Here is a 12,201-nt window from a genome sequence, read left to right as displayed (position 1 = left end):
GATTTGGAATCCATAACTAGCCTCGCTAGGGAGACTCAAGACTAGTAGCCACCGCTATTGAGGTTCAGCAAAATATAAAGGAAAAGGTTCCAGGTTGGGACGCAATATACGTATGATTAAATACATAAATTTTTTATTTGGTGTGTTTTGTTTACACATTTTTTAAGTTAAAATTAATAAAAAGCACTTTAGACCAACAACAATGATAAATGAAAATGTTATCGTTATCAATTCCATATTATTTTTCTTTCAAAGTCACATAAAGATTTTACCTCCAGTCACACAAGTTCTATTTGGTGTACAAACATTCCCTGTGTATGCCATAGAAAAGAACAATTTGGACAATGCTTTAATTTGTGTGTTTTAAAGCAGTGTAGTAAATTCTGCTTTTGTTGGTGGATGGCTGTGGGTGCAAGGCTGGGCTCTGGCTGCGGACTGCTGAGCTTGAGGAGATAGGTCAACACAGGTCAACCAAGTCCAGCTAAACAAACAAACGCTATCAAAGAGGAAATTTCCTGTGCAATCTCCGAGTTTTCTCTTCACAGTTAGTGTACATTCACCAGATGATCCCCAAGGGATGAGACAACGGGTGTGTGCAAGTGACAGTACAAAGGAACTTTGTTAATTGGTTGTCTTGAGCTCATATATAACAGTAAACAGCAGGGACAATCAAAAAACTCAAACCTTTAAATACCAGTGTGGTCATTTTAAATGATTCTCTTTTATGTATAGGTAAACTATTATTGTCCTTGAGGATTTCTTGTATTATAAAACAGATTTGGGTTTCGCTATGCCATATTTAAATCTGTATTCATATATGTAAGAACTACATTTTCCTTTCACACTAACTTAGACCCAGAAAAAGGACTGCATGCGTCTGTGTCACACAGCAATTAACCACCAGTGAGGGTTTGGCTCTAAAGCCTTGCAACGTTTCAAATTGCTTCCCAGCCATAATTCCTCCATCCTCTTTGACTCAATTACCTGTCACCTCAGCAGACAAAGGACACACTATAGAGGGCTATTTCTTATGCAGACATACACGTACGTATACGCATACACTCACACCACATGCGTACTTGCACACACACAAACGCAGACGCACACACTTACACACACCGAGGAACGATACAATAGTTCTTACGGTTGCTAGGTGCTGTTGTAATTTATGGCGGGATAGGGTTGCAGGCTTAGCGCCGCATCAGTGTCTTCCTAGCAGGTGATGAGCGTTTGCTGACAGGGCTTTAGTCCTTCTCCTCTAACTAGTGGGGATATTCAGCATAATACATGGAAGAGAGAAAAGGGCTCCAGCATTTGCTGAATGTTTGGAATATAAACAAGAAAGAGAAATTTTATAAGTAAGTTAGTGGGTGGTGTGTTTCTATTGAGGCAAGCAAAGAATTTTCTGGAGCTATTCAGATTTTGAATGGAATTTAATATAAATTTTAAGGAGAAAGCTGCCAAACAACTAGTATTGTGCTTGCCAACAACATCACATATTTTCTGAGACTGTCAACTGAGACTGACTGTGCAGATATTTTTCATTTTTCTTCAAAGTCCAGAAAACTGTCTTTTTTTTATTAAAATGTATCTTTTCTGTGCTTTCAGTTACACGACAGACCTTGTTTTTATCAATATAGACATTAGAAGTTCAGCTCAGTCTCATCAATTATGTTTGGGATTACACTGCTATTTCATGGCCTCTAATCCCTTTTTCTCTAACGGAAAAAGTCAGAGGTGTGTGTGTGTGTGTGTGTGTGTGTGTGTGTGTGTGTTTGTGTGTGTTGTGTTGCTATGTTTCTATGTCTCTGTGGTTGTGTACAACAGTTACTAAAAGTACAAGAGTATGTGCATATGCCAGTGTGTGCTCATGCTGTATTAATGTGTGCGTGTATGGTGCATGTGTGTATCACAAAGTGGACCTCCCCCCGCCATACTGCAGAGATTTTTCATCACATGAAAGCCAACAGGGGGTGGTATGCATGCAGGGCGAGTCGCTTCCATCTGCCCTGTCCACTTAAATTAGTGGGGCCTCGCATCCAGCAGCATCTGGTTCCAATATGGAGCCAGGCGGAAGGGTGGGTGCCTCACTGTGCGGCGGAAAATACAGCCTACTGTACCTTTAAATAGCCCTTAGGAGGCTAGGGACGGATGCTGGCCCTATCGCCCTATCCCAAGATTCTTTGTATCTGGCCTAACACTTCTTCCCTTTGAAAGAGGACAAATGTACAATTAGGCAGGAATGCCTGCAATGCTGTTTTCCAAGCGTGTGTTCGCAGAGCTGGCTTGAGCAAATGGCGGATCGACTGGTGAGAGGTTATGCGCCGTCAACCTCCCTCACTGTTCCGTGGTGAGATGCACCGTCTGACCCTGCCCAGGCTGGGTTTCTCCGGTTCTGCTGGTCCGTGTTTGGGTTAGCCTCTTGTTGTTCTGGTTCTGCTGCAGTTTGCCGAGCCAGGCCTCTGTCAGCACTCTTCTGTGGCACAAGTCTGTAAAGATCCCTCCTCCTCCTCCTCCTCCTCCTCCTCCTCCTCCTCTTCTTCTTTCCCTGGACGAGAGGCACTTCAGAGCTTACCCATAATTCAATGGTTTCCATCTTAACCATAATTCACACTGCGTCTACCCTAACTAAAGGGGTTGTCTGTAACTACGGTGATTGCATGTTTGTCAAACGAATTGTCAGTGCAGCAGATTCAGGAGGAGGAAAAGAGTAGGGCCAGAAACATGATGATGACACACAGCACCGTGCACAACAGTATCATCCTATAGTCATATATGATCTGTCAGATGAACATAAAAGAATGACAGACTGCAAAGTGCGCATATAAATTACATGCCAGTAGATGGTAGTTGCTGCCGGTTGGTTGGTAGTTTACTAGCCGTTGTCAAACACCATAGTAGCAGAATGTAAAGCCACTATATTGGCTGGGTCCATGTAATTTAAAGAGTGACCAGACTAAATTATACTAGTTGCTAGAAAATTTATCTATTCTGCAATATACTGAAAATATATTTAATACACAAATCTCTTTTTCTGCAGACTGCAAAAAAGTCACATTTGATATAACAAATATTACACGACAAACAACATTATATCATATAAAAAATATATATATATAAATACATCTGCTGTACAGAAACCCACAAATTGTTTAAGAGGCCCTCTGGAGGCCCTCCCTTGAATTTCCCGAGCACAGGGATTCTGTGTTTGCATTAGCCATGAGGGAGGAGAACATGAAGCAAGAAACACAGTGCGATCAGATAAGACTGATGACAGGGCAGAGAGAATCGATGACAAACCTTTGACAGCTTTGGCCCATGTCTTCAGACCAAGCCCGCCTGCTGAAATATAGATCGCAGTGTGCCTCCAACACACACCACACACACACACACACACACACACACACACACACACACACACACACACACACACACACATAGAGACACACTGTGAGATACTTGTGTAATGTGTGAGTGATTAAGCCAGGCAAACCACAGAAAAGCATAATAGTGCTCATGTCAGAGAAGAAATGGTTGTCTGAAATATCTGGATTCAAACTGTCGGAATATGTGAAATACCCCCTCCAGGTATCTCAGTGCTCACACTCACTGCTATTGTTACAAAATCCTTGCCCTTTGACCTTATGTGTTGGAGTGCACACACGGGCAGAGCAACAATCAAAGTGCATATCCAAAACAACAACAGGTTAAACTCTACCTTATAGCTTCTCAAATTGGATATTGAGGGATTGTCACCTCTTACCTTTGCAAACAGTCTGCCAGCCAAAGACAACCGCTACACTGAAACAAGTGCTAACAACCAGGTAATTTTATTAAGTTGTGACTTCCTTTTTTTCCTTCCTTACATCAGGAGTTCAGAGGTCAAGAGGATCTGTCAGTGGTGACGGAGAGGATTATGGGTGTAGGCATTCCACTGGCAGTCATTACTGCCCTCAGTCAGCACCCGGTACTCTCTCTCCCCCTTTTCTCTCATCCTCTGTCTTTCTGTCTCTCCTCTCTCTTGTCTTCTGACAGACTAAGAAGCAATTACTGTCACATTAGTGATATCCAGGGTATAATTCTTATTCATGCCAAAACTGCTGCTGTTCATCCATTTTTTTAAATAGATGCTTTGATTTTTCTCCTCTTTTAAGGTCCAGTGTGTAACATTTAGAGGATTTATTGGCAAAAATGAAATATAGGTATGTTTTGATTAGTGTATAATCACCTGAAAATAACAATCATTGTGGTTTTGTGACCTTCGAATGAGCCGTTTTTATCTACAGAGGGAGCAGGTCCTCCTCTATGGAGTGTGCCATGTTGGACCGCCATGTTTAGAAAAGAAGAACCCAGGACCTTCTTGCTGTGAGGCAACAGTGCTAACCACAGAGCCACCATGCTGCCCAATTCTACAGTAGCGTAGAACGGACAAACCAAACACTGGCTCTAGGTAGGGCCGAAGGCGTTTTTACTTTCAGAAGTTTCACTGCCACCGTAGTTTCTCCTAGACAATTAGAAGGCGAGTGGTATTTAGTTGGTTGCAATCTGCAACTTCACCTCTATATGCCATTATATCCTACACACTGGTCCTTCAATCTCAAACTCTTGTTTCTAAATCTTACAGAATCCATTAGGTTTTAGCATTCCAGTATTCCGGATGTATCAGTACAGTTTTATTGTATACTTTATGACTAAAGTCTCTACTTTGTCCGTAGCCATCACCAGAACTATCACTCCATATTAATAGTTTGTGCTACATTACAATCACCTATCCAAATACAACACTAAAAGTGAAGGGAAAATTAGTGTTAGCAGCCTTGTGAGGTTTGGACCCCTGCACTAGAACCCCAGCCCAGTAGGATTCCTCACATTCCAGCCCATGCTGGAGCTGGAGCTGGTAATAGATCTGAGCAGGCCTGCTGGGCTCAGCGCATTGTGGCCTGTCCTCCCTTCCTCAGTTTTCTGCTTTGGAAGAAGACAGCGTTTTTCCTTGTAGGACACCTTCCTGAGAACTGCCTCAGATACTGACTTTCCCTCCCTCTGTCATCAAAAAGAAGCACACATAAGTACATTTCTCCTCTTCCTTTCTGCCAATCCCTACAGATTTTCCTCATGCAACTGTAACGGGATAGTGGGAGTTTACATCACGGCAGAGCAAGGGGCTGGGTCTTTTTGACAGTAATGCAAGGGACACTTGTTTACCTAACCTTATGGGTCACAGTGCAGTTTAGCAGGGAATGAATGACTTCATTTTTAGGGTTTAAATTAAAGGGTTCCTTCTCTCTTGAACCTAAAACAGATTTGTGCATGCTTTGGAATGAACAAAGTACTCACTCAGTACACAGACCTTTCTACTCTGGCTGTACTATAAAACAAAAAGAGGCAAAGAATTACAGTGATGGCAAGAATGTAGTACAGTACAACTCCTGAGGTTGTACACGTTTGCATACAATTATAGCATTCCTTCCTACCATTTTTACTATCTTAGATCTAGCTAATGTTTCATACATATTGTAAAAAAAATATCTTTCATTCACCCTGACATGGTGTCAGTTACTTGAACAGTTATTGGGCTACGCCATATTTGAGGGAAATTGCTACCTTATGCGCCTTTTAAAAAAACCACTGGGTTTTGAATGGGACCTTTTAAAAAGGGGGTAGTGTTTCATTTAGAGTTGGTGGTCATTTTGGCGATGTGATTTTACCACCAGGGAGCCTTGGAACCATTTACACTCACACATGGCATCAAGGCCTGCTGTGGTGGTGATCAAGTGCTTTGGAGATGCCTGGACACCATGAGAACTCAAATTAGAGCCCATCTCTCCCGTACTTCCCCCACACCAAGATGTTCAGGCTATAGGAGCACGCTCTCCCTCTCACTCCAGCCTTTCATGCTGCTTGCTCGTCAAAGGAGAATTGATTAAAGGCCCTTTTAAATGACTTCCTTTTCAGAGCTATTATTTCCCAATAACCAAAGGAGAGCAGATTGAGATCAGTAGTCTAATCTGTTGTTTCCCTCTCCTTCTTATTGGTGTTTTTGTTAGAGCCAAGCAAAAGAGCTCACCCCATTTTTCCTGTCAGTCATCGGGTTGTAATACTGGGGCTCGTAGCTGTAACTTTAGACTGCTCAAGCACTCACGCACAGGCCTTTTTCAGAGAACAGAGTGAAACAAGTCACTCTCCAAACCCTCTGACAAATAACCCATGCCACAAAGAACCTGAACTCTGCCGCCCAGGGAAAAATGCTTTGAAGCTGCAATAGAAAGGAGGGCTTCTTCACTGCGGCCAGTGCAGTGCTGGGCGCAGCAGCTGAACTTCACAAAAAGAGGAGGTAATAGCAATCTTTGGAACAATAGAAATCCTTGAACTCTTTATCATGCAAACAGAAACAGAGCTACGAACCTGGAGGTTAGTGTGATGGATTCTTTCCCAGGAGGCAAACAGCAGCTTTTTTGCTGTCACTGGTAGTATAAAAAGGCAAAGAATATGTTTGGAATGGCAATATGTCATGCTCCCCCGGTGCCAAATTGAGTTGAAGTCAAGCTTAGCAATAAAAACACATAGCAGATGGGAAGAAGAAATGAAAAGATAAGAAAGGGAAGAGAACTCTTCATTCTGTGTAAGCAGAAACACCTACAGTGTCCGTTTTACTCAGGGCTCTAATCGGACACACCATCTTTTAACTTCAAACATTCCTGTAAACACCTGCTTGTATCTCACCTCTGCATCTGTGTGGGTAAATACCACCCATTCTTGTTTGCCTATGTGCAGACAAGACCTCTTCGAGCTACCTCTGGACAGTTATTTATTCTGTATTCATGCATCACATCTCTTCTCAAGATGAAGAGCGTGGGGAGATGAAAAGCAGACTCTCTGACTCTCTGGGGGGGAAACCCATTGTAAAGAAGAGACCTTCAGGTGAGAAATGTGCGGTTTTGACAAACAAAAGTTAGATTCATCCAGGTGGTCCCAGACGCCCTATCCAAACAGATGTCTCAGATTGAGCGCCATCAAGATTGTGTTAAAAACAATGCTGCGGTATGCTTGTATCTCTCACTTTAATGATTAATCTGATCAAGCCAACTTTTCATGTGTCGACGTCAATGTTCTAGGAGCTCTTTTGACTTGTCATCTGGACAAGTAATAACAAGAAGTGTTGTGTCTCACAGCAGTCTCACAATCACCTTCACAGGCCGAGACGCTTGTCTCTCAGACAGCTGTGATATACAGTACAACATGACATTAACAGTTAATCTACTTAGGATCTTTTGGCAATGCTGGGTGTAAAGCAGGGAGATCAATTGAAAAGCAGGTCCATTTTAAAGGGATTTCTGTGTTCACTGCTTTGGTATAAATGTGACTCAAAGATGTGAGTCAACACAGACAATTTCAAGAATTTCAAGCACAGATCCACTGCCTCTAATACACTTTTAACGCATACTCCTTCATTATGGCTTGGATAGGTGACTTAGCACTTACTCTTCACTCATTCCTCTGCAGGCTCTGTGCCTGCTCTCTCTTTCCTTTGCCTGTTTCATGCAACTCATGCCTGACATGCACTGCTTGCTCGAAGAGTCACCAATTGACCAAATGTAAACGTAAACCCTTAGCCCCCTGTGCCGCTGAGGCGAGAGATGTGACTTTTCCCCAAAATGCTGCTTTCAGCATTGATTGTGTCAAAACGCTGGCAAAGTTTTAACCAAGAACCACAGATGACTTTTTTAATGGTGAAACAAAGCTAGCTTTTGTGCCTTGGTTCTGGGAGGCCGCTCACTCTTGTCATGTACATGTGAAATTAATTAGAAGGAAATACTAAAACACTTGGGTGGAAATTGCTTTTCACCAGATGTTGTACATATGAGGATCAATTTAGTATTCTTAGCATAGCAAAATGACTATATAACTTCTTTGCCTGCCTCTTTGATGAAAGCCAATCTGTCACTCAAGGCACATAAAAAGAAGCCAGGGTTATATGCTACTGTTTGTTCCACTTTATGGAGTCTTAGGTAATATGATTACTTAACCAGGTTAGGAAAACAGAATGTTTCATTCTGGGGTAAAATTCAACATACTGACAAGAGGCCCAGTGTTCCTCAATGATCCATGCGTAAACCAAACAAGTGGTCTTTTCTTTGTCCCTTGCCCCAAACGCAGAGAGGCCAAATAATCACAAATAAATCACTGTCGGATGTGAGATAGCCATCATAACAGAGGTGTTTAGGTAAGTCTGCAGCTGATATCTCATATGTCATGAATATGTTTTTAATGTGTTTTGGAAAAGAACCAGCCTTCACACATGTCTGTTTGTGGTGCTGTGGCAAAACTCCATGATATGGATATAAAAAGCACAGCGTGCAATGACAAGGCAAGAGCCAAGATGAAGTGGGAGATCAGAAAGTCTAATTTCTTGCTTTCCGTTTACATTGCCTGCTCCACTGCACAATGTCAAAGATGTGTGAGGAACAAGGAAACTACTTTGATATAGCTCACTACACTCCCGGGCAAATTTAAACATCAAGGAAAAGCAGTGCAGGAAAAAACTTCTCAATATGGTTGCATTTGTTCAAGGTTACTCATCTACTCTTATTGTAACTGACAAAACACACACTAATCTCCATCCCTGAACCTTTTTTTAATCTTTTTCCTGGTCGTACTCATTTCCTTGTTTCATAATGTGAAACTAGGATATGAGTATGCAAGTTTTCAGAATATAATATGCCTCTGAAAGAGAGCTGGCCAGGCTGTCTGAGGCAAAGTGACTACACAGTAAAATACAGCAGCTCTCCCCATAGCTTCTGTTGCTCTGTGTATATTCGAGAGAATCCAAGCCATCTGGAGTCTGTTTATTGTATTACAAATGACACATAATGGTAATCTGGCATGTGATGAGAGAAGGTGAATTACAGACAGGGGGTATGAAACGGGTATTAACCTTCATTTGATTTCCTTTAAGGAGGACACTTAATTTGAGGCCACATCTTATCTACCTGATTATTCATTACAGTAAGCTCGCCCATAACCGTATGAAACAGGATAAACAGAGGAAACCGCCAATTAAATCACATTCCAGGGAAGATTGGGGGGCTTACTGTATACAGAACAGTTAGTTTAGTGACATAAATATTTACACAAACTGCCACGAATTAAGACAAATGTTACCAGGAAATAGGCTACATTGTGAGGGGCCAGAGCAAGGGTTTGTCTAAATTTATTGGCCTCTGTTGAGTCCCAAATTTTTGAAAACTGTTTCCCAGTTTTTCAGAGTGAATGAAACAAGACAACTGTCGTGACTGCCTGTGCGAGTCCACACAGTAAATCTCTAAGCCTGTTCTCATAACACGATGTGCATCTCATTCAAATGTTGAAAACCTAATGTGATGTGAACATTCATTTTCCATTGACATTTACAGCAAATACTAACATGGATCATGTATCTCAAGCAGACAAGAGAGAGAGAGAGAGAGAGAGAGAGAGAGAGAGAGAGAGAGAGAGAGAGAGGGAGAGAGAGAGCGCGGGAGAGAGAGATGGGCGGAGATATGAATAGTTGCATCAGACTGGCCCTAGTAGAAGTTAAAGATACATACTGCATGCCCAGGGAGTGGATGTCAGTTAAATGTTTATACAGCTGCTCTGAAGATTATTATTATCATGAAACCACACAGCTATAATGTCATTCTGTGGATGCCAGAGTACAATCAGGTCCTCCCTATAGCCTACTAGCCTCCTCTCTCCCCCTGTCAGACTGCTGTTCTGCTCCCTCCAGGCTGTACGGCTGGGATCAGACACAGCACGACACCATGATAATGAAATGTGACAATGAAATGGGTTTGTTCCGGACTAACTTCAACCATGTAAAAGCCAGTGTTTGCATTTCACTACAGCTGTATGTATTTGGATAAAGATGTTGTAGATTTTTTTTCACCAAAGCACGGCACTATTAATAAATGTTTAGGTGTTTAAATCAAGGGAAAGAAACACTTTTTTCTGTCAGTACATATGGATTACAATAATTTGGCGTATTTAGTAACACTATATAGTGAACTATAAAAGAGTTGGGCTAAACTATAATAAGCAGCACAGCAAATATGCCCTTATAAGGTTGCTAACACCAGTAGTGTAGCTTAGCTTAATTTCACCCCTCAACTAATTTTGTTGGTCAGTTGGAGGCGTTTTCTGCCTACCTAAATGTAAAACCAAAATTCACTCACTTCTAGTCTCCACAGGCTCCTTCGAGAAATATATGGCTATTTAGCGGCGAAATGCGTTTATCAAAGGTATTTTTGTTGAAAAATCAACTTTAATGAGAGCTGTGAAAGTAAGTCAAAACAGATGACTTAACCTCTTAAAACCAAAACAATGAGCTGAAAAATGGTAAAACGCTCCCTAACGCTGATTCACTGTGGGTTTCTCACTAAGAGCAATATTCATATTGCACATAGTAATTTGATCCATTGTATAAAAATACTAAGTAGAGCAGCCACACTCACACAAAATGTTGTCATTGTTTAGCGACACAATGTATTTCAGCCATACAATGAAAATGTACATTTGTTTGGTATCAAACGTCAAATGGTGTCTGTGAAAGAAATGTCTTATGCCTACAGTGTTTGACTTTAGCTGGGTGGTGAAATGGGAACACAACACTTATAATACTTAATAGGTTATTGAAAAAATGTCTGAAAGCAGTCAGAACCTGAATATGAACAAATGTAATTCTTCTATCCAATATTTGGTGTATTTGTTAGCAGTAAAGATGTGTATTAATATTATTAGCTCATCATAGCTTTTGGTGTTTAATATCTTTGTGAATAATTACCTTATAACAGTACCGACCTTGATCTGTTTGATATGAGATGCACCGCTTTGTCTAACCTTCTCTGTATCTCACATATAATAAAACACACAGATTCAAGGAATTTCTTACGTCACGCAATGGTCTAATCTCATCGTGCGTAGTTTGTTTTTTGTGAAAGTGAGGAACATTTAAAGTTACAGTGCGTGTTATTGATTATGGCTTGACACTGCAGATGAAGTATTTGAAGAGTGTTGCTCTTTCATCTTATCCAGCAAGTGATTGAAAACGCTGTCAGTTTGTGTTTGCCTGCAAAGGTCACAACACTTCTATCAGGATGTTTCTATTTGTCTTTTTGGTTTCCTTAACCTTTAAAGGACCTGCAATTGCACGGAAACCAGCTTCATTTTACACTGCTGCACTGTTTAACTCAGCTGCATACACATATTACCATGTTTAAAACCCAGAAGGAGCAGCAGTGACAAAAAGCAATCAACTATCCAGCAAGTATTGCATTAGATCTACGTAAACAACTATTAATTGAAACCAACTTTGCCGGAGATGTGTCAGCTCCCGATCTCCTCTCATGTATAGATACTTGCTAAGTGTTTTCCTTCCTTCTTTGGCCTGTAAACAGCTGCTTGTGCTTAAGCGGTAAAATGTAAATCTCGACGCTGGCTGTTTATGTAGCCCAAGCTTCTAATCATGCAGACGTATAATTGAGTGACGCATGGTGTCTTTATGAGTGGAGCTGCATTCAAAGGGCAGATCCCTGTATTTATGTCTCTCTCTCTCTCTCTAAAATGGAAGTAGCTGCCTCTCATCCCAACTAGTTCACTAAATGAAGCACGTGTTTATATGATTCCTATTGTAAGTTGTTAAAGTGTGAGGTCCATACAGAGCTAAATGTCTCGTATTGGTATACTGATTTTATAGCCGTGTGCTGTTATTACTGTTATATAGTCAGAGCACCAGACGTCCCTTTGTTCCGAATGTGTAAGAACAAGCAACAGGGACGTGGTTTTGACTTCAAAAGACATGTGTCTCATAAATAAAAGAAAATGCGTGCATTTTTCTGATATGAGACATGTGATAGACGACTTCAAATCTAAATATGGAATTCTCCCTTTTTGGTTTTAATATAATCTGACCAAAAGTAATTTCACAATATGGTAATTACAGTGATATCTATACCAATGATACTGATAATTACAAACTGTAGATCTGGATAAAGGAGCAGCCCTCACTGCCTGATCAAAGCCCCCTTGTCCCCTATTTACACAGGAAATTAAAACACAAACAAATAAACAGTGTGCCAATTTGGCAAATTATGCACAGTTTCTAGTCAGTGACCAACTTCAATGTGCTTCTCAATATTTGAAACATACAAGCATGGTTTGGACCCCTTT

Source organism: Dicentrarchus labrax, unplaced genomic scaffold (genome assembly GCF_905237075.1).
Source record: "Dicentrarchus labrax unplaced genomic scaffold, dlabrax2021, whole genome shotgun sequence".
In the NCBI taxonomy this organism is placed as follows: domain Eukaryota; kingdom Metazoa; phylum Chordata; class Actinopteri; family Moronidae; genus Dicentrarchus; species Dicentrarchus labrax.
Note: the sequence above shows the minus strand (reverse complement) of the source record.